The sequence below is a fragment of the Martes martes genome (genome assembly GCF_963455335.1).
Source record: "Martes martes genome assembly, chromosome: X".
Classification (NCBI taxonomy): Eukaryota; Metazoa; Chordata; class Mammalia; order Carnivora; family Mustelidae; genus Martes; species Martes martes.
Genome location: NC_137897.1, coordinates 86,588,543 through 86,613,662, shown reverse-complemented (window position 1 = coordinate 86,613,662; position 25,120 = coordinate 86,588,543).

Here is a 25,120-nt window from a genome sequence, read left to right as displayed (position 1 = left end):
AAAAATAAAGAAGGGTAGAAAAGGGGGGTTAACAGAGACTTCTATATTGGATTGGGTGGCTAAGGAAAGCCTCTCTGATGAAGTAACATTCGGCCTGAAGGGAAGAATGTTTCAGAAGCTGGAAGAGAAAGTTCCAAGAACTGGGGAAGATTGTGACAGGTTCTGGTATACATGGCAGAAAGCCACCTGGGGGGACAGGGGCAAAGTGAAAGCCAAGTCATAAAGGTATTTGTAAGTTAAGGTTGCTTGTACAAGTTTTGTTGGTGGTGTTTTGCTTGACATACATAGGTGCTTAAGAAATATTTGTAAAATAAGTGCTATGTATAATTACAATAAGCAACAATTTCAGGTACAAGAGCTCTCACTTTTTAGCAACTTTCTATGTCGTTGTTGAAGCAATATCCACAAATATAGTTGTTAGAAATTATTCAAGACTGTGATTAGAGGCAGAACACAGCATTGGAAAGAGCATAAACTTTAGAGTCAGACAAATCTGAGTTTCAGTCCCATCTCTATCATGTACTTCCTAGCCGTGCAATTGTTAGCAAATTATTTAACGTCTGCCCCAAACTCCTCATTTATAACATGAACATTAAAGTGACTTTCTCATGCATTTGCAAAGATTATAAGGGATGGGGCATGTGAAATGCCAAGCACGATGTCTGACACATACTTAAATAGTAGCTCCTCCCCATTCCTTGCACATGCCTGATGCCTTAAAACTAAATAAACAATTTTACCTGGCATCATTGCATTTAATTTACACAACAGCTGGGGGGCGGGGCAGGCAGTGTCACAGTGAGCAGCATGGACTGCAAACATTCAAAAATATTCAAGGGAAGGGACAGCCCATGGTCAAGTGAGCTGGGGGAAGGATGCCTTGCTCTATTTAAGTCCTGTTTACTGGACAAAGAGTATACGTCAGTCCTATTTGGAAAGGGTTGAGGGTAGTATTAATGAAATCACTGATAATGATTTCTTGGGGATTTTTTTTTAATTTTTAAATTAACATATATTGTATTATTAGCCCCAGAGGTACAGGTCTGTGAATCGCCAGGTTTACACACTTCACAGCACTCACCATAGCACCTACCTTCCCCAATATCCATAACCCCACCACCCTCTCCCTAACCCCCTTCCCCCCAGCAACCCTCAGTTTGTTTTGTGAGATTAAGAGTCTCTTATGGTGTGTCTCCCTCCCAATCCCATCTTGTTTCATTTATTCTTTTCCTACACCCCAATCCCCCCATGTTGCCTCTCAACTTCCTCATATCAGGGAGATCATATGGTAATTGTCTTTCTCTGATTGACTTATTTCGCTCAGCATAATACCTTCTAGTTCCATCCACGTCATCGGAAAGATTCCTTGGGGATTTTTAAGAGAGTTTTTAGTTATGCTACATGTACGAGATTGAACCATATGAACTTTCTGATATTTGGTTTTTGCCTACAAAAATCGCAATTTCACATAGTTCAACGTAATAAATCATGACTGATTTTAAGGGACTTTAAAAAGTTTTCTTGCTTGCTTATTTTCTTTCCTTACGGCCTAAATGAGGGAAGGCTTAGAAATTACTTGTTCTTCCCTGTTCCTCTGCAAAATAAGGGCATAAATAATGCTTATTTGGTGCCAAGAATGATGAGTACCATGTGACTGTCAGATGATAATGTCATATTATTAGCCCTTTGTGCATTTCATATTTACAGCAGCATGTGGTTGAACTCAAGCTTGTCTTTTATCTTCCTCTTGTTCTGACTAGGGACAGCCAAGTTTGATAGGTCTGTAATTTGAACAAATGCTGTGAGGGAGACTAAAGAACAGCAGGAACAAATTGGTGCCATTCTGTTCACATGCTAGAGAGAGAGTGTAAAGAGGCAGTTTACTTCCCTGGTTGGGAGAAGTGGGAGGGAAAGATATGGACTGTTAGCAGAGAGTAAATTGCTACTATATAGAAAAATGAACTGAATGGAATTTTTCGGCTGAGGGAGTGTTTCACACAGAAGGGCTAGTTAGTTAGCACAGTGTTTGATAGTGCAAGATGACATCATTGAATCACAAAATGTTAGACCTTGAAGAGCTCTGTGAGATTATCTAGTCCAATCTTCCATTATAGAGGAGGAAATGGAGACCAAGTGAAGGAAGCAACTTTCCCAAGATCACACAGCAACCAACTGTGCTCCCCCAAATGATATTTGCCTAACTCAGGGAGCAGGTACAGGTGTGTGAGGGGAACCAGATACAACAAGATTAACTTGACCTTTCTTGACGCATCAGCTTCCACATGGATTGGTTATCTAATATAAACATGAATCATTCATAATTGGAGATATGCAAATTAAAATATTCACTGGACTATCGCTTCACACTTCTCGGTCTGACGAAAAACAGAAATTTGGGTATTGCTAAGGATTGGAAGGGATGAGGGTAGAAAGGAACGAACTCTCCTTCACTGCTGGTGGGAGTCAAAGCTGGTGCAGTCATTCTGGAGAGCAATCTGGCACAACTTAATCTAATGATAAAAACACATATTTTATAGCCCAGCAATTCTCTTCCTGGTATATACTCTACATGAATTTTCACATGGGTCCATATGGGGACACGTACAAAGATGTTCCCTGCATCTATGCCCAGGGAGGGAGGGAATTGGCAGCTATTTGAATGTTCATTCCTGGGAAAGTAGAGAGGTAAAATATGATGGATGTACATTCTGGAGTGTAATGTCCTAGTGAGTAGCATCAGGTTAGAGGCATACAAAGAGCATGGATGGCTCTTACATACAAAATCTTGAGAGAAGAAAAAGTATAATAATGAAAAGAAGATATATAATAAATATCATTTACATAAATTAAAATGCATGCATGTAAAACAATACATTTGGAATAGTACATTCAAATAAAGAGATACCCAAAAACACATGAGCATGGTTACATATGTTGGGGGAAGAAAATGTGAAGGGGGGTAGGAGGCTAAAGGGGAATAAAATTAAAATGAAATAAACAAGACATAGAATGCCAGATTCACATAAATTTTAAAAGAAAACAGTAGATTTCAAATACATGTTCTATTTGAGACTCACTTTGGACTTTGTCTCCAATCTTATGGAACATAATGTTGGGGGTGGCATGGGGGAGGTTATTGGTTCTGCCTATAGGGTTCCTTTGGGGGAAGAATTTGAGAGCCCTGAACCACTCATGGTAACCACGGGCTTCACTTATGGATCAAACTCTTCCACCTTGATCCCTTCACTAAAAACCTCCATTCAGCACTCCCTGAGGAGATGTCTAGGCCAAAGGAGCCTGCTGGACCTACTTTCTATCATTCCCACTTGAAATTCTTTGTCATTTGGTTCCTGAAAGGAGAGCTTTCTGCCCTAATCACCTCTGTCCCCACACTTGTTCCAATTTCTGGAATTTTCTCTCCTCAGTAGAATGAAGGCTTCTTCAGCTTCCTATTGGTCTCTCCCAGGAGGGTTTGCTGTAAGGGCTGCCACTCTATATTCACTTCCCAGGCAACAGGATAATATTAATTACAGCTAATAATGGTCCATGATTATTTTACAATTTCCCACTTTTACAATAAAAAGGAAGGTTATTAAAGTTGCCAAGCCAGAATTTGGGGTTATGGAATTAAGAGTCTGAAGCTGCACAAAGAAGACAGAAGAAATAGGGATTTCTCTCCTTCAAGATCCTCCAAATAAGCTTGGTCAGATGTGGAGCATGCATGGAAAGGGAGAACTTGGTAAGGCCTAAAAATCTGTAGAAGAATTGGGACAGTGAGACACATTCTTTAGTAATAATGTCATGTATTTAGAAAGAGCACATTGATGAGGAAATCAATAGAACAATCTGTGAAGCTCTAATGAAAGAGCAGATGTGGGAGTAGTGTAAAGTTCCAAGTTAACTGTATCGCTTAAGTATTTTCATATTTACAATCTGTCTAGTTGCCAAAGCTCACAAAATTTCCCACAGGCATTGTATACCATTTTCTCAAAAATCCTTTGTATACCCTTCATCTGTTTACCTTCCTCATCACTAATGAATCATCTACTTTCTCAGCCTTTTTGCTCATTTTATAGGGATCCACATCTCTATCATTCCATAATATTTATCCTAACCTCCAACAAAACAATAAGGGAAATCAGTTCCTGTCAACCAGGGCCAAAAAATTCCCATCACTAGGATTACACATGGTATTAGGGAGTTGTATGTGACTCCAGGACAACTAGCACCAGGAATTGCTTGAATCCTATTTTCTCAACTTTAAAACTTCAGTAGACATTGAAAACTGGGTTCTAGATCCATTTAGACTTTGGTTCAAGGCTTGGCTCTGCCATACAGTAACAAGTAATCTCTCTGGGTCTCTCTGAAAGTCAGTTTCTTCACACTAGCAAGTACTTGGCATGTAACTTTACAGATGGGGCCATGACTCAACTGGGCTTCAGACATTTTTATGTCTGAAGAATTGAATGAAAATCTATAAAATAATGATGAACATAGCCTTTTTATGGGATTGTGAAATAAGCAATATGTGGATAAGCTATTAGTATAGTTGAAGTTTTATTTATATATATTATAGTGTTTGTATGGAGGCATTCAAACTTGGACCGCCTTCCTTTTTGTATCTCTCTCCCCTCTAAATTCCATGTTGAGGATACTCACCTACTCTACTTCTCTGCCCATTCTCTTTGGTATCCTTAAATTTCCCATTGGCATCTATCTGTTTTTTGGCAGGGAGGAATGATGAAAAAGACAAATTCAGTACAGTGTTTATTCCTGAGATGGCAGCAGGGTTATATAGGGGCTTCAAAGGTGTTGTTAATGTTTTATTTCTTACACTCGGTAGCAAGTACATAAATGGTTGTATAGTAGCATCCATCTTTATGATTTTGTCATTTGGACAAGTTTTGCTATTTCCTATGTACCTTAATCACTCTCTTTTTCTTCCATTCTTTACAGAGCAATGTTATCTGCAAGCTCTATAACTGCTTGGTCTTCATATAACCATACCAATTTTCAGTCTACTTCTCTCAGATTGGACTGTATTTTCTAAAGCAGGAGGAGGAGAGGAAGAAGGGGAGGTGAGTAAAGGGAAGGGGGAGAAGGGAAGGGGAAAAGGGGAGGAGGAGAAGGGAAAGGAGTAGGAAAAGGGGGAGGGAAAGGGGGACGAAGATGGGAGAGAGAAGGAGAAAAACTATATGGGCAACTTTGCTTTATTCCTCTTGTCACTCTGGAATTATACATCTCTGGGACCAAGCTGCAACTTCATCCCTTCTAAGCTTAGTGACATTAGAGAGCAAACTTCATTTCCATAAGTCTTAGTTTCCTCACTTGCAGAATGGAGTTAACTACACCCACCTCACAGGGCATCATGGGGACTGAATGAGATCATATGTAAGGTTGGAAGCACATCAGAGATTTCCAAACTTCTTACCATCTTATTATTTTCTTGTGAAGACAAATCTTATTATCTTCTGATTATAAAACCCATCTTAATATTTTCCCCAACCACCATAACTCTGGAACCTGGGTTTTGAGATTTTTTTTTTTTTTGGTACTGAAATATATAAGGTAAATATGCTTTTTTAAAAAACATAAATATCTACCAATCAGAACAGTTTTAAAGGTCAGTATTACATATCTGAATTGCTAAATTCCTATCCAAAAGAGAAAAAAAGTACTTTTTAGTCTGAGGAGCCATATTTTTAATAAATGTTAATTTCAATAGAATTAAATTATTCCAAATCTAGAAGCCATTAAATGATAAGTGTTCACAATCTACCACCCAAACTATACTTCCCTCTGCACTCCCCACACAAATGCTTACACTCCCTAACTATGGTCAAGCCATCAAGAGCATGTTCTCACCTCTTCTTTTTGATTCAGAAATTTAGGTAAAAGAAAATACACAACAAAGAACTGATCTAGGGAAGAGGGGTGGGGGAGAACAGAAAGACAAGTGTCTCCATGGGCTTCATTTGGGAGAAAGATTTAGGGAGATAGAGCTGAGGAGAAATGGGACCTGGGGGCAGCTGTGGTGTGTGGAAAATGCAAGAGCAGGAAATGGCCAAGAAGATTTTGAAGAACTCTCTCTGTTCCTTATCAATGTACTCTGTTCTGGGCACTTTGACTTTAGAAAGAGCTTGCTGTGAAGATATCAACTGCTCTTTGATTAGTTTGATGTGGGACTTGTTTTCCTTTGATTATAACACTGGGAGAGATGGTACCATGACTCAACTGGGCTTTACTTAAATTATGCAGCAAGATCTCTTAAACCAAGTCAAATTGTTTTCTAAACATATTGCCTCATTCCATAAGGAAAAGAACACAGTATTTAACTATGAAATCTTTTCAAAGTTCTCCCAGGAGTCCTGGTGTTTTCTTCCAAAATGCATTTTCTCCAAAATGCATTAACTTTTTCTCTAGCTAGAAGTTAATCTCTGCTCTTTATTTGGCAGGATCTATATCATTTACAACCCAAATCTTAGATTTTAATGACAAGCTGTCATTTATTGAACACTTACTCTGTTAGCACTTTACAGATACCATCTTATTTAGTTCTTAGAATAACACTATTACATGGGAATTATTGTCCTTATTTTACAAAGATCAAGAGTTAAAGTGATTTTTCCAAGGTCATCCAACAGAGCCATGAATCAAACCCAAATCTGTCCAGTCCCATGACTTGTGCTTTCAATTACTACACTTTGCTGCCTGGAAAGAAACTAACGGGTTACTTATCTCAAGAATATAAACATTTTAATTATATACCCAAGGAATGACTCTATACTAAGTTAACAACAGAGGTGTTTTTGAGTAGAGGACTATTTCTAGCAGAAACCATGAGCAAATCTCATCTCCCTGAGCCTTGATTTCATCAACTCTAAAATAAGAATACCAATACCTGACATAAAAGGTTGTTTGCATGATTGAATATGAAAAGAAATGTAATACCATAGGTGCTCAATGAATGGTGGCTGTCCTTGGTATTGTTAATATTATTGCTAAGAGAATGAATCAATTTTTATTTATTTAATTTTATTTTTAATTGGTTTTTATGAAGGAAGCAGTTCATTCATAAACTAACGTAATATTTGTTGTGGACAAGGTACCATATATTTAGTTTTAATTATTTTTAGTGAATGAAACTTACAAGAAACTGGTTTGGATTGGGAAGGTCAGAGTAAATACTCTGAGGTGAGCAAGAAGTCTTCTTAAATGTACAGGGGTACTGAAGGGGAAGGTGTCTATGAAAGTACCGAAAGGGAGTTAAGGGACAGAAAGGAAGTGAATGTGAAAACTGGACAAATTAAGGAAGTAGAGTGAGTAAGGAGACAGGCCAGAGCACCTACAAGGAAGATTTTAAAGGAAAACTCAGGAAATCCTATACACTAATGGATGGAGAACAGCTTTTAAGTTGTACTTAATTGTGACTTACATGGTGTAAAGGAAGGAATGTGAGCTCATTACATATTGCTTTCTAAATATGGAGGGGAGTAAGAAAAACTTTCCATGACATTGACCACATGTGCCTTGTAGAAAGTTTAAACAAGGTTACTGAATCAGAATTCTTGTCCAATGCTCCCCATTCCTACTGTCAGAAACAAAAACTGTTGGGATCCAGTGATCAACCTATTTCCCTAAAACTCATTTGAGGACATCTTAGAAGTACAGCTAATAGTCCATGTTTCCATCAGGAAGTCAGTTGGGAAAGAGGTCACAGGAAGGCCAGCCTTCCCCGCAACAAACTGAAACTGAAGAAGAGAATCATCAAGGCTCCCAGCTTCTCAGTTCTCAGTTCTGCCCCTTCTTTTCCTTCAGTGCTTTCCTGTCCTCAGCCTTATCACACTCATTTCTATTTCTTTCATTCGCATGCAGACATAGCCTACTCCTAACAACTTCGCAGACCTTAAGTCTTCTTCAGGACACAACTTCAAGTGGCGCCATTCAGACTGGAGCAGCTTATGCATCCTTGGCAGTGCTTCCTAAACCTCACTTGGATTACCCCTGGGCAGAGGAAAAGGAAAAAAAATCCCCAATGGGCAATGTCATAGCCAAAGTGATTTGTTTCAAGACTGAAATTATTTTGTTATCTCTGATTTTATTATAAAACAGAGGAAGTTATATAAATTTCAGTCTTTTCTACTAGATATTGCTATAGACTGAACAGCACCCCCCACAGAATTCATATGTTGAAGCCCTAATCCCCAATATGGTAGTATTTGGAGATGGGTTTGAAGGGTAGTGAAGGCAGGAGGAAGTTATGGTTTACTGGAACCATACTAAACCTCCTGCATTTCCATACCACGTGAAGTGATTTACTCTACCTAGGGTTTGGGTGTACTGGCCCCAGTGAGTCCCTAGTAAGAACAGCATAGCTAGCACATTGAATGATGAATCCAGAACAAGCAATCAACATTCAACTGCTGCCCAAATCCGCTCATTCACTTAACCAACCACTGTTTACCAAACCTCTAGTATGTGCGAAGCAATAGGCACATTGCACAGATATCGACCATACAGAGAGAATTTAAAGACCTTCTGATATGGGAAAATCAGACCAGGAAGGTGCGATTGGTATCCAGGAAAAAAGGAAAGATGCTCTTTTTCCCTTATGCTCAACCTGTCCTCAAATTTCCTACTTACTAGTCCTTTATCCAAACAGAACTAGAATTGCTACTTATAAAATATTGTGAAGCTATGTACTGAGGAAAAGTAGGACCTTGCCTACAATATAGCTCATTTTTCACAGCATCAATTTGTATACACTGTTAGCTATGTGTTTGCCTTCAATATCTGCATTCATTTTGGTATTGGGAAGATCCAACCAAGGAATAAGAAGATCATTTAAAAAAAGCTACCAAGTCTTATCCTAACTTTGTCTCAGAGTAGCAGGTGATTTACTTTGCTATATTTGAATAATGTTCAAGTATCAAATTTACCTTCTCCCCCATTAAATAGCAGATTTGAGACCTTTTAGAGGCTTCTAAACCAGCTTAGTCCATTCAAATCCTGGTGTTTTAGCAAAAAATGGTGTGATTTTAAGTCAAAATGTATTTTAGAGGCCCCCGCAGATCTCAGGCACTCCCCAAACCTACTTTTGCTTGTAGCTAAGAGTACTAGGGAAAACCTTCCACTGGAGGCAGAGACTATGATCACAAGGAAAGTATGGAACAAATGAATCCACCTCTGTGTGGAAATGAGGAAATAGAGAAGCCAGTAAGAGAATTGTAAGGGGAGATGGCATGCAGTTCTTGTTGAGAGAACAATGATGAAAGAGCAACAGAAAACATATCAGGGCAAGATTAAGAGACTTTTAACAGTCCTCAAAGTTCAAACTAACCAAGTTAGGGCACAGTGGGGATCATGTATGAATGTAAACTCAGGAGGCAGCTAGAAAAATGTGCTGAATTTGGGTGACATGAATTGAAGAGAGAAATGGAAAAATGAGAGATACTTAAAAAAAAAAAGTCCTGAGGAATCTTAAATTGTGTGTATCCTATAGGGTCTGTGCAATAGAACAAAGACATTGAAAGGAGATTATTTGCAGTGTGATCACCCTGTAAAGAAAAAAAAATGTGTCATGAATTTACTTCCTCAGATGGGAAAGCAACATCCAACCAGGCAGACTGGGGATCTAGGGTATTAACATGCTATTTCTGAGGTAATATGAACTAGTGGACATCTATGAGCATGGATTTTTGTGTTACAAAAACCTGGGTGTTAGTTTTTCTCAGCAACTTACCAGTTGGGTGACTGACCTTGAACAAGTTAAACTCTGAACTTCAGCATCCTTTCTGTCAAGTGGACACAATATAAGTGTCTGCCAACAGGCTTGTATGACTTAAATGAGCTACTGCATGTAAATGCTTGGAACAGAGCCCCACACATAGAAAATAATTAATAAATGTTGGCTATTGTCAGGGTCAGATTTCAACTGGAGAATGAGGATGAATAGATCTGGAGCACTGGAAACTGTTGAGTATGGCACTTTGAGGATGGTAGTGCCAATATGAAGGGACCTGGGATCCCAGAGGCGGCATATGCACACAAGGTTTCTAATAGATGCTGAGGAGAGAGGGACAAGGACCCTGAAAGGAGCACAGAAAAATGCTAAGGACAAGTTCCTCATCTTTCAGGATTTAGCTCTTGGCCAGTCATGTGTACAGATAGTACTGCGACAAGCCTCCTGATGTGGCCACTGCAGAAGCCTTTCCACTTTTCTCCCATCAGCCTCCCAGGGAGTACAGTTTCCAACAGAGGTGGAAGGGAGTGCTAAATATTGTAGGGAGACTGGTCTTCACTGCATCCAATGCCTCTACACAAAGTCAGCATAAGACAAAACATTTGCCAAACCCAGGGCTCACCCAACCTGGGAAAGTGGTTCTGCTTCCTTCCTTCCATCCCTCCCTTCTTCATAACTGATTATTTTCCAGGCCACCTGTTTTATCTAGTTAAAAGAAAAACATGCTAGTTAAGAGCTCTGTGATGGGTCTGATTATGTTTGAAAGCTGCTCCTCCAATAACTGTTTTATTAGATTTATTTATTAAATAATTATTATAATAAATAATAAATAATATTATTATTTATTTATTATTTATTTATTTTAATCATTTATTTATTTTTTTATTCCAATAACATGGAATCTCTCCAAAGCTTAGTTTTCTAAGCTTTGTAATGTAAGATAAGAATAATTAGAATTAAAAGAAAAAATAAAAATAAAATAAAAAAATTTAAAAAAAGAATAATTAGAATTGACTTTCCTTACAGGATTGTCGTGAGGCTTGAGTGAGATAATGCATGTTAGGTTCTTCTCCTGGAGCCCTGACTATGTCTAAGTTCTAGATAAGTGATTGCTATGGTTATTCAATTGTCACACATTGTTCTCTTGACTAGCACACTCCCAGAATGTAAATAAGAACTGAACAAATGTGCTTCAAATTCAAATATTCATTGAGCAGAACAGTGTTGTAGTTTGGGGGAGGGTGAAAAGTATCAAGATGGACACACAAACACACACCCACCCACAATCAGCTCTCACTTAAAAATCTATCTTTCTCTTCCTTCTCAAAGACATTTAGCCAGGGGCTTTTGAAAACCAGCAATAGGTTTTGAAGGGAAGTATCTCAGCTACATCCCCTACCTCTCTTCACCCAAAGCCACCACCAAGGGGGCAGCAATTTTGTCAGAGCAATCACAGAATTTCAGACCAGGAAGGGAAAGGCCACTCCAGGTCATCTAATGCAACCTTCTCTGAGGCCCAGAGAAGCCAAGTGGCTTGTTTGAGTTCTCACAACAAATATATGGCTGAGCTGGCAGTGGAAACCAAACTCCCTAATTCTTGTGCAGCTTTCCAAAGGAGGCAGCACGTGACGAAATCTGAAAATTGCACAATGTCCCTCTGAGAGTATAGCACTGGCTGTACAATGGCATATATTATACAGGGAATAACAATTGTGTTTCTTCTTTCCCTGCTGAGCTGTATTTGGCAAGTTGTTGGTACTGGAAAAGGTGTAGCTATAGTTCACTATGTCTACTCCTCATCCCCTCTATGAACATGCCATGTGTTCAGCCATTTGCTTGCATATAGATTATTTATGTTATGAAGAATCTGTATATCCAGCCAACCCAGATATAAGATCTACCAACAGCTCTTGAGGGGAAGGGTATATTTTTTTTCACCTTTTGACAGCCCTTGGCATTGTTCCTGATACAAAAAAATATTCTTGAAATGCTTTTGGTGACAGTCAAATTCCTTAGTAATGTGTCAGTGTGTGTGGAAGGGAAGTGAGGAGAGAGAGGCAAGGAGATTTGGAAGAGCAGGGTGTGGGAAGAGAAGCATGAAGAAAGAGGGGGTGGAAGTAAGACAATAATGGGCAGATCAGGAAGTTTAACAGTTATTATATCTCATTCTAGAACAACATAGGACAGTGTTTCTAAAACGTGTTGTGGAATATTGTTCAGTGGGCTGCCACACAAGTAATAATTCTGTGAATTAAAATTATATGGGAGAATTCTTGTAAGCAAAGAGTAATCAGGTTTCTTTACTGCAGGACGACTTGGGGTCTTTCATATGTTGACCACATCTCCATAAGATACAGTGTACAGTGTTTCCCCACACTTCTTTAGCTAGGGGACATGTTTCTGGTCCGTTCATCAGGAATAGGTTCCTTTAAAGCATTTTTAATCAGTAGTAAAACTAGAATTGTGGTCTACATCTATCCACTCAGGTGCTTATCAATGTCTTCCAAAACAAACACAGACCTTTACAGTACCCTAGGAGCTAACATCCTTATAAACACACACACACACACACACACACACACACACACACACACACACACACACAGAACAGGTTGGTAACTTGAAGAAGGACATCTTGGTCACCTTTCCATGTGAAGTTTCCTTCCCCATTGCTAAACACCGTTGGCTCTGGGCATTGCTGTCTTCCTAGCACAGCCTCAGTGCCACAAAAAGATATAGCCAGAGTTGTAAACATTATCCTTAGGCAGCCTTCCTTGGACATCAGCCATAACAAGGTCCAGATCCCTCACTTTGAGGACTAGGCTCCACACCAAACTGCATAACCATACTCAAATAAAAAAGAGGAAGAGAGCAGCATTAGTTTCTGTAAAGATCATAAATGTAATGCTGAAGTCAGTAGTTGGTGGAGCGTAGTAGGTAACAATTACTACTTTCTCAGCACTACTTAGTGGGTGGAGGCAACATTGTAGTGGTGGTTGTAGTACAGATACCCTTACATATTGAAATGTAAAACATTATTCAGGACATGTTATATAGTGAATTAATATAAAGTGCTACCTTGTATTTCATTGCTTTGAGTGGGAAAATAACAATACATTCCCAATTCATTCAAAGCACCAACCAATATTAAATATTTCTAAAACACTCCTAATTATTACTTCAACACTCTTAAATAACCATATATCAATTCACAAAGTATTTGTTAATAATATAAAGCATTTAAAATGTCAATATCTAGCTAGGTAACACTTCATAAGCTCAATAAGTATTTTTATGTTTGGTATACAATAATTTACAATTATACAATGGTATAATTATACAATGGTATACAATAATTTACAATCTCAGAAACAAATTATATTTCCTTTTTAAGCTGCAATGAACGTATACCGTAATTCAAATAAACAATGAAATGATATGTTCAAGACTCTTAAGATGCTTTCCCCATGGACCCTGGTTGATGGTATCCTCAAGCACCTTACATAAGCAAATACTGGAACTCACAGAGAGGTAAAGTCTTAGGAAAAATGTGGGGGAAATGATAGTGATATATTTCGTATAATGCTTTACATCAGTTGAAACACAAGATGCCATCTTATTCAGAGAAGGGTACATTCTATATCCTTCAGATGGGACTTCCATATGGCTCAAATGTTTCATTTGAGGGCTTTCAATATGAATAGAGAATTTTAGGTAAACATTTTTGTAACTTGTTATAGTGATTGTCCAGATAGTGAAAGTTCAGATAGCAAGGAATATCTATATAGTAGTAGTAATGGTAGGCTCTCGTTTACTGAAAACTTAAGAAAAACTTCCCCATTTGTCTCATTCAGTGACGTAGTCCCAGTGTCTAAGCACAAAGCTCAGCACATTACAAATGCTTGACAAATATTTGTTCCATGAATGACTTGAGCATAAACTGAATAGCAGGCACTGAGCAATTTACCTGTCTTATCTCAATGAATCTTAATATTAACAACCCTATGGGGTAGATAGTGTCATTAGTCCCATTTTCAGATGAGGAAACTGAGGCCTAGAATTAAAGAGGAACTTGGCCAACATCACATGATTCATGTGTCAGAGCAGGGACTTGAACCTTCCTGAGTCCAAAGCCAATGTTTTCAACTACCATCCTATACACGATTCTCTTCTTTCATTTAAAACTTTACCAGCTGTTTTACACAACTAATGAATTGTTGAACACTACATCAAAAACTAATGATGTAGTATATGTTGGCTAATTAAAAAAAAAAAAAAAACTTCAGATAACTGTTTGGGTTCCATAGGCTATAGTGTTTTCTGACACCTCATGCCAGAGACCTTGGAAAAAAAAATCTGCTTCTGAAAATTATGCACGTCCTGCACATGATTTCATCAATACTGTTAGGCCAAGCCTTTAAATGTTATGACATATTTTTTACTAGAATCAATAATAATTATATCTACTAAATGTTGAACCTTCATTATGTGCCAATCAGGCACTGTGCTATATAGTATTATATTGTTGAAAAGAAAACCAAAGGGGGCGCCTGGGTGGCTCAGTGGGTTAAGCCTCTGCCTTTCGCCCAGGTCGTGATCTCAGGGTCCTGGGATCGAGCCCCGCATTGGGCTCTCTGCTCGGTGGGGAGCCTGCTTCCCCCTCTCTCTCTGCCTGCCTCTCTGCCTACTTGTGATCTCTCTCTGTGTCAGATAAATAAATAAAATCTTAAAAAAAAAAAAAAAGAAAAGAAAAGAAAACCAAAGGCACAAAATGGTGTCACTTAAGTCAAATCATCAAACCAAAGCTTAAAACCTAATTTAATTGTAGTTTCAACCTCTCCCAGAAATATAGTCTTAACCAGGTAGCCAGGAATTTTTTGATCCCTTCCAATGAAATAATCTGCCAGGTGGGCTCTCTCCATCCTCCAAAGGAAGATGAGGTAATCTGCATGATAAGACCTCCTGTTCTTCCTTCTAAGGGAAGTGACCTTGCCTGGGACAAACATTTTCTTTTGCTAATAACTTTCTTACCCGCCCCCCATTCCTTCCTGTTAAAAAAACTTCCATTTTATACAACTTGGAGTTCCCCTCTACTTGCTAGATAGGATGCTGCCTGATTCATAACAGATTAACAAAGCCAATTAGATCTTCAAATTTACTTGCTTTAATTTTTTTAAAGAATATTTATTTGAGAGAGAGAGAGAATGTGAAGGAGTAGGGGAAGGGGCAGAGTTGGAGGGAGACAATCTCCAGCAAATGCCCTACTGACCACAAAACCTGACATAAGGCTCTATCCCAGGACCCTGAGATCATGACCTGAGCCAAAATCAAGAGTAGAATACTCAACCGACTGAGCCACCCTAGCATTCTGAATTTTGGTTCTTATCAATATCTATCATTTCAATTAACCTTCACAGTGACCTGATGAAGTACGCACTGTTATAATTCCCGTTTTATGGACAAGGAAACTGAAAGTTGGAAAGGTTAACTAACTTAACTTGGCAAATATCCAGTAAATGATAGAGCTGAAATTTGAACTCAATGTGTCAGATTACAGAGCACATGATCTCTTTCACTTACCACACCACTGATGACTAGCTAATAAACCAGTCCATATGACAAAACAGTAGATGCTACTGCTGCTGCCTTATCAACTGTTGTCAGGACTTGAATAAGTCCCACCCTACTCCTGCTGGCTTTTGTATAAATCCTACTGTTCTTCCATACTCAGCCCAATTTACTTACTCCTTGAAGCTTTTGCCAACTTTTGTTTTACTCCTCAATGACTGCTTTCCCTGCTAGGTCCCCCTCAGCATTGTATGTGTGAATCTCAAAGAGCTGTCAGTTCCTACTTGCCCTGCACTGGTCTCTGGCTTCTCTGGTGTGGATGCCTTTTGTTCTCTCACTGGTTGGACTGGGAGCTCACATAGTGCAAGACCCAGGTTCACTGTGAAGGGGAGCAGAATATGCCACCACCATATATGCCTCTTTGGTGTAAGGATTATCTTGAGCTAATTATTTTTAAGAAACAGCAGACACAGGAAAAGCTCTGAAAACTGAGAAAAAAGTTGCTCTTTTGTAAGGGACATTTATATTAATTTTAAAAAATCTGGGGCGCCTGGGTGGCTCAGTGGGTTAAAGCCTCTGCCTTTGGCTCAGGTCATGATCCCAGGGACCTGGGATCGAGCCCCGCATCAGGCTCGCTGCTTGGTGGGGAGCCTGCTTCTCCCTCTCTCTCTGCCTGCCTCTCTGCCTACTTGTGATCTCTGTCTGTCAAATAGATAAATAAAATCTTTTAAAAAAAAATCTCCCCTTGTAAGGGTGTCTCTCTTTCTGTACCAGAAGGAGGAAGATGACCAAATCTCTAGAAACTCTTATCAGTGGGGAAAGCAATGAGTTAAATGTGCATAATAACTTTATCCTTGTTTACGGTGTTTTTCCTGGTAACCTCCCATAACCAGCTCTCCATTCCCTTCCTCAACATCTTTTGTCTTTGGCTGCAGATGGTATTTAAGGTGGTGGCTTGGGTCATTTGGGGAAGTTATTCAGCTTTCCTGGGTCTCTTCTGTATGTAGGAGGTATACATGCTATTAAACTTCTGCTTGTTTTTCTCCTGTTAATCTGTCTTTTATTACAGGAGGGTCTCAGCCAAGAATCTGGAAGGGTAGAGGGAAAATTATTTTTCCTTCCTTACAGCTGGTTCTGGCTACCTATTTCTTCACCATAAGTAGAGTGACATGAGTACAGTAGGGACAGGAGAGTGTGGCTGCAGTACCACAGGGTACAGGTGAATCTTTTGTTGTTGTTACTGAAGCAATATACATCTAGTGTTAAGAACTTAGAAAATATGCTTAGGCAAAATGGAGAAAAATACTTGAAACTCTGTCATTAACTACCTAGAAAGAACCTCTGTTAAGAGCTTAACAGTTTAGTGCACATTCTTTCATACCTGTTTTATGCATGCATGCTCATAGATTTTACCCAGCACAGTAAAAACTATTCAAACTAACTTGTAACTTATTATTCCAGTAAAAAGACATAGTGAATACTTTGCCATGGCATTGAATGTGCTTTACATCACTTTTAAAAGACTACATCATACTATAGCATACAATAAAGTTGAGTTAATGTAGTTTCTAAATATTGAACATGTTTCAAATTCTTTGTTACTCAAACAAACTGGAAGCAACCTAAATGTTACTGCTGGAGGATTAATTAAATAAAATGGCACAACCATTCAGTGAAATACTATTCAGCTGCTACAAAGCCTGATGTAGAATGCTAAGTGATGATATGGAGTGATTACCAAGATATGTTATTAAGTAAAAAGAGAAAACTGCAAGATCACATGTGTAAAATGGACTTTACTTTAGGTAGATGGTTTTATGTGCAGAGATTTTTCTGGAAAGACGTACAGATACAAAAAACACAACATTGTTATCAGTGGTTTTACCTGGGGAGGCATAGGACTAGAAATGGGCAGAAAGAAGGTTTTTTTTCCTTTATTTTTATACCCTTAAAAAAGATTGACTATTTTATCTTGTGCAATATATATATATATATATACACAAAATATATATACCATATATATACTATCCTCTGTGTGTATGTGTATATATACCATACTGTGTGTGTGTGTGTGTGTGTGTATACACACACCATACTGTATACATATGGTGCATGGTAATGAAAAACCTTTTCACTAAATATTTATACATATTTATGATATGGGATTTTTCTACATGTTGGGGAGGGAAAGGCAGGGATGAGTTATATTGGCAGTGAGTGCTCAAGGAGGCTGATAGAGTACACACTGTCAGGAAAAGTAAACATGTCCACTGGGAAGGCACAGGAACCACTCTGCTCCATTGCAGAGCTGCTAAACGCAGTCTTCCCAGATTGACCCACTATTGCAAACACCAGAGCCCAAAGGGAGAATGAGGCTTCCAATTCTTGCTCTAAAGCAATGCTTTCTCAGCTGTGTTCCCTGAAGTCCTCAGAGGGTGCTGAAAGAGATGCCAATTTTTCACTACCTGGCTGCCATATTGCTCAAAGCAGATTCACCTTTTAAAGAATTTTAAATTGTGGAAAAATGCACATAACATAAAATTTACCATCTTAAATATTTTTAAGCTTGCAGTTCAGTGGTATTAAGAAAGCAGATTCACTTTTAGCCTGATTCATACATTGCAGCTCCATAGTTAAAAGACATTTGATAACTAACGCTCTAAACACAATACTTCCTAGTTTTTCTAGGCCATGGCACAGGTGAAAAATGATACAGTTTGTATGCTGCACCTAAGTAGAATGGTAAGTTTGTTTATAACCAGAGGCAAAATCTACTGATGGACTCTGACTTCCTCGGTATCTACCAGACCACTTGGAAGGATGAATAGCTCAGCACACCTATAACTCACTCAGAGCATATTAGTATGCCTCAATTTACCAGTTGAAAAAGCAGTGTTTAAAGGGCTGAGGGAAACAACTCTCAAAACCTGAAGTTAAAAAGCCGGTGGTGAGAGCCCTGTCTTGAATGTCCTGTGATTAGCAAGGACAGTCTGCAAAAAGGCAAAGGGCACAAAGGGTACTGGGAATGCAGTGATTCAAAGACAGCTGAGCCCACTTACATGACTCAAAAAGAGCAGAGTATCATGGGCATCAGCGAATATGTTTCATAGAAGATTGGTTAATGTAGCAACCAGCTGAAGTAAATGTGTGTTAAAGAGCTTCTTCTACCATTAGTACCATGCAGGAAGCTCAAATTGCTTCTGGGATCTAGCACAGTAAAGTATCCGTGAAGAACCCTACTTCTCATTGAGTTGGGGTTTGCAGTCAGTTATGGGGGCTGCAGCAGTCAGGCTCATCCAAGTCAGGCAAAGTCTGGGATCAAGGACACTAAGCCAACCATTAAGTAGAGGAACAATTATTGAGTCCCAGACCACACATCCTTCCATACAAACATTGCTTCCAGTTCCTGGGGTATAAAGAATATAGGGAGATCCTGTAGAAAGAAAACTCTTAAGAATAGGAACCTAAGACCTTAAAGAAAGTTACCCAGATGATAAGGAATCCTGAGAAAAGGGGGCCTAATTTATAAAAATAGGAGAGGTAGAGCCAGGCTGAAACTCTAACGCTCTTCAGGCTTTGTTTTAGAGGTAGAATATCATAGCTATGCCCAGTTTGTCTTTCTTTCATAATAAGTAACATTTATGAGCTTTTACTATATGCTACACAGTTTATATGCTTTATTCCATTTCATCCTCACAGGGAAGATTAATCTATTTAATCCTCACAAGGAGGATTAAATGAGTTAATCCATGTAAAGCAATGAGGACAGTGTCTAGTACATAATAGACACTCAACAAATGTGAGCTAAAACAAACAAAAAATAGTCGAAGGTGGATATAATATTATCCATGCTTAATGTTTGGGTTAACTCATGACCAGAGAAGTAAGATAACTTGCCCAAAATCACATGGAAAGTAAATGGCAAAGCTGGGATGCAAGCAGTTTGATTCTAAACCACTACACTGTCTTATTTCATCTACCCAACCAGCCAACCAATCAACATGTTTCTAGACACCTACTCAATCTCACATAGTTCAGATACAGATGTGATAAAGTCTCACGCCCAGTCCTCAAGAAATCCTACATCTAATATAGCATTTCCCATCCAGGTCACAGTTACGAGAAGAGATAGAGTTATAGCTAGAGTTGTCCTGACAGGAGTGTTCCAGAACCCACAGCTCATCTTTTCTATATTGTCTAATTGGAGTATGTACATGAAAAATGTGGGGTAAATGAACATATGTATTACATTTAAAAAAAGTTTGAGATCCTCTGTCTGGTGCAAGACAGACCTAGAAACCAATAACTATAGTATGACCTCTGTACCGTGCTATAGGCACACACAAGAGAAAACCATTAATTCCACCTGGGACTGAGGAAAGATAGAAAATGGCTGGTGGGTATTAAGGAGGGCACATATTGCACGGAGGACTGGGTGTGGTACATAAACAATGAATCTTGGAACACTGGAAAAAAAAACAAAATAAAATTAAGATGTCAAATAAATAAAAGCTAAAAAAAAAGGAAAATGGGTAACATGGAGGATATTATATTCTCTTCTAGAATTCTTATGACAGTGACAGTTCACTGGAATGCAAGACAAGGCAGTCAGCACTGGAAAAGGAATAAAGATGGACAAAATCAGTCTTTCCATTTCCTCAACTCCTGTTTTTTTAACCTAAGAATAACTTAGGGAGAAGAAAAGCTGAGGAAGAGAAGGCAAAGAAAAGGGATTCTTAAGAGGGGGAAACCCAGGAAGGATAAGAAAACAAGAAAATAGGGAAGGATACTCTGAGTTCATATTGAAAGCTGAGGGGAGGGGTAGGAGGAGTTCACAGTATCTCTAAAAGGTTAGAGGGGTAGTGAAATACAAAATGGAATAAAGCTAAAAGGGACTTATTTGATTCTGCCATAACTCCTGAGATACAATGCACCCAGGAATTCTAGAGTGGAACCAAATTTCAAGCTGAGTCTTAAAATACACATAGGTATTAACCTGGTAAAGGGGAAATGGGCCAATAGCATGAATTAAGGCACTAAGGCAACTCAGGGAATAATAGGGTTGGTGAACTTCAGGACCTTTGGTGTGGCCAGTTTTAGGGTACACGGGGAAGCGATGGAAGATGGGCTGGATGGAAAGGAAGGCCCAAGGGTAAGATAGAGAGTCTTATACTATAAGGCAGGCCTTGGCAGCTGCCCCCACAGGGCCTTGATTTCTCTGAAGGAAAAGCACTTTTCATCCTCTACCCCTCTGCAATGTGATAAAGGCTAAGCAAGGAAATAGCCACATAGTTCAGTCCAGTATAAAGAATATATTTCAGCAACACTTTTCAGTAATATATTCAGCAATGTAAAATTCAACTGATTATTGTCACTTACCTGATTTCAGAATTGGGGCATTTGAGTACAATCTTTGTGTACTTCAATAAAAACACTCTATACAAATTACATGGTGATTCCAATGGAAAAAAAAAAAAAGAAGGCAAATTTAATGAGCTATACTCCGAGTGCTTGATGAAGTTGGCATTATAGACAATGAAGGCAGGAATGGAAATAGATCCATTAAACTCACTTTTTCTGGGATGCTGCCCATCAGTCACAGCTGAAAATGGCCATAAAACCTCAGAAGTTCAAGGTACTGACTTTGTCTCTGAGGCTTGGAGTTGCAGAAGGACAGGAGGAGAATGGGTACGATCTGTTGTGTGCCACTGGCATGGATAGACTGTCCCTGTGGCCCCTGATGGTCCTGTGTCCTGCCCGTAGCAGGCAGGCTTCTGCAGTAAGGTCAAAGATGCACTTGGTTTGGCCCTTTGAAGATTAGGGCTTACTGAAACCATTTAAGAGCAACAGGTTGAAGAGAAGAGAAGCTGAATGTCTGTATTTCAAGTGGGCATGAAGAAAGGAACCTCATGGGAAATACCAAAAATCATAATGCCCTGGAAGCCAGGGAGAAGATGGGAAGTTAGTAGGATGAAGAAGGCAGCAATACCAACTGGAGAGCTTAAAGTCTCAGTAGTGGGATTCTATAAAAGTGAGATGAAAGAACACATCAGCTCTTGCCTCGAGAGGTTTACTTCAAAGTTTCTGTGAGCCCCCCAAATCACTTTGAATGAACTTAAAAATAATGAAGTCACTTTTGAGGAGCAAATAGCTCTTGTGTTGCCTCCACAAAATCTTCTATAGTGAAACATAGGCATACTGAAACTCGGGGACATACTAAGATTTGAATGCCCTTAGCTTTAAGGTAGCCCTTGAAGACAAAAAGAAAGTATGTTGTAAAGTTAAATTACAAAAAAAAGTATTTGTAGCAATATCTAATTACAGTAGACGAAACATGTTCCGCTAGCAGACTGGCTGGTACACTGCTGGGTATACTAGAACGTATATAACTCTCTCTTAAAGAGGTTCATCTAGTATTCAGCAGTCAGACCAGGTATTGAGCTTGCAAATACTAATTAATTAAACTTCCTAGGATGGTAGCCATGTAAAAAACACCAGGGAAGCTACAATTAACATGGTATGTATTCTCAGAAGACTAAGACTGAATCAAAGTATCAGGGTTAAAAGTAGCATAAGATGTCAAACTATGTGACAGATACGCAAATTTCTGAGGGACAAATGGTTGTTATTTTTGAGAAATCCTAGAACACACTGCAAATATTTGATCCACTGCCCTCTTTTCCCAAAGCTCTATTTTGTGAGTCCGGAGCCTGCTTGGGCTTATGTCATTAGTATAAGATTAATTAAACCAGCTCTCATAAGAACTGTGTACCTTCCATAATTATCTACAAAATGTGTGCATATAGGTATTTCTCTGGAGAGAATTGTAACTTTTACGTCATTCCCAAAGTGGTCAAAGACCAACCCACTGCTGAAACAAAGACTCACTTCAAAATTTATTTTATTTAGGAAGAACTATCCCAGTAAGCTTTCTTGAGTGTTAGTACTTGCTATTTTATACCTATCCATCAGTCGTAGACACTTAGCCAATGGGGCAGCACATACGGAAACTGACTCTGGAGTTTCTGCTCAAAACTAATAGAGTTAGGGAATTTGACCAAGTCACCATTTTCCTCATGTCTTAAATTCTGAACAACCACCAAGTCCCTGTGGGCACTATTTCCATGTCCAGAAACTGGGAGGCTGTTTTATAAACAATATAACCTTACAAACACTTCTGTGACCAGGAAATATTATAGATTAGAAAATGGTATACTCTTAATTAATAAGATTGCTTTTAGTACCAGGAAGAAAATTAATTTTAACCAAGAACCATTTTAATTCCCTTTGTTCCATCCCAAGGTAGGCATAATTCCAACAAACACCCTGCTGTTCATGTGACTGCATGGAGACTGTCACCTCATTCTTACTGATTAAGATTATAAAAGTTATGAGCAGGTAGTATGCAGGTAATATTGGCAGGTAACCATATCATCCCTGAAATCTCACAAAAGTACATGATTCATTTTAACAAACTGATCAGATAATGGATGCCCCATTCTTTAGAGTTGGAAACTAAAGGGCAAGCATAAAGCAAAAGTTGGGGAAGATGAGGAACATGTCTATTAGTGGAATGCATGTTTTCAGAATTAGGTATATGACTATAGTTGGGGGCCGTTAATGGAGACCCTCTGCGACTCAGCCAGCTATGGAAGGAAGATGAAAGCACTCCTAACAGAAGAACAGCTTGTCATATCTATCTCTTTAGCCATTCTGCCCTCATAGACAATAATGACCATCCCTGACATTTCCTTTGAGTCACGGAAAACAAGAGTTTTAAGAAGAAGAAAATCAGAGAGCTGCCAGATGTCCAGGTCGGCTTGTCCTTTGATTCTCTAAAGGCTGCCTGTGTTGCCATTAGCAATTCTTAGGAAAGAAGCTTTCACAAGCACAGTAGGAAGAGCAAAGGTTCCCTCTTTACACTGTAGATGTGTTCTTGGGAAGTCAGATATAACTTGAGGACTGAAAGTCAGTGAGTCACTGAACAGTTGGTTCTGTTGAAACAATGTTTGGCTTTCTAGTAAGGTCATATTTTAAAAATTATATACATAATGCATATTAATATAAGATGTATTTATTATATATTAATATATTATGTATATATTGATATATAATATATATTATAAAATTATATATTTTATGTAAAATTATATATATACACACACATAGACATACACACACATATATATCTAAATTATATAACATATTCAGATTTTTTTTCCTTATTGAATGGAATATGTATATTCTGGTTTGAGCTATTTTGCTCCATATATTTCAGGGTAAAATCTTTAGGTCAACGCCTAGTCAAACAAAAGGAAATACTGAGATGTAGTTTGATTTTGAGTTTAACAAACTAGAATTTTCCAAAATTTTCATTTTATGGAATTTTAATATAGTTGGTTTTATAAACTAGATCCTGTATTAAATGCCCATTTAAAGGAAACCTCTGGGCAAGGAATCATCTTTTGATAATTGTGATGCTAAGCAACCACATTTCATAGTACTGTGCGTTCAGATTTTTACTTATCAGGTGCTATTAGAAATGGAGACACATGGGTATTCAATGTGGGGAACATGCTTCAGAGGCCCTTGCATTCCTAGTTATTATCCAGAAGAATTGTCAGTTCTCCTAATTTTGGGAGAAGGAGTTATAGAGAGATACCAGATCACAGGTAGTTTTTCCTTCTCAAATAGCAAGAACAGGAAAAAAAAGCAAAGGACAACTAAAGGTCTTCTGTCTTATATCCCTTTCCTTGGCCAAGAAAATAATTATGGTCTGGGCTCCTGGCTGGCTTTCAGTCTGGATAGGGTGGAAGCATCAGAAGTGGCAAACACATTTGAATATTTTCAGAGACTTGAACAGAGGCAAGAAGCATGGAGAATACAGAAAATGCACATTCACTCCAGAGGTTATTGACAAGATTAATTACCTCATAACTGCTTTAATAAAATGACTCCAAACATATTGCAACTATAATTATCCATAAAAATCCTAATGAATTCAATTTCTCCAGAAATCACTCTGCTGCAACTGGTGAGTGTAGGAGAAGTAGGGGGAGGAGGCTGTCCAGCTCCTAGGGAGGAAAAGCAGGAGTGAAAAGATAGAAAGAGGTGGTTGGTGAAACTAGTTAAGTGTCTAATTAGGTCAAGTACTTTCTGGTGAATGGTGTTTATTCTGACTTTTGCCTTATGATGTTTTGTAATGATCTATGGACCCCATTTTTACATGCCAGTGTTTCTGCTGAAAACAATCCCAAACATCACTCTTTCCTTTTTCTCCCTACCACCTCACCATTTTGTGTTTGTCTATGTGTGTGTATGTGTGCATGTGTGCACATATACACATATTTATATTCATGAATTTGTCTCAAATCCTCTTTGCAAAATGTGCACTATAAAAGTGAGTGAACTCTCATCCTGGTCAAAATGAAAGGAAAGAAATTTGCTCAGTGGCATTCTCCACATTTTCTACATCCTGCAACCTGCAACCTACATCCTGGTACCTATCCCACCTCTCGGACCCTCATGCTGCCTCTGTACTACTTAGGGCCCTTTTCTGATACCCTTCTCCTATGCAAAGACCCACTCATAGCTGGTTCCACCTCCCTCTTCCTCATGTAAAATGCCGCTATCTTGGGTCTTCTTCCCATAGAATGGTGCTGTCACCCAGCTGTCTTACTGAAAATGTAATGAAAAAGAAATGTATTTTAGATGAGAAGTCAGAATGACCCTATACCACTTACTGGTCATGTAGTTTGGGGTTGAAATCACTTAATTTCTTTCTCTGAAAAAGATGGTTCAAAAATGAAA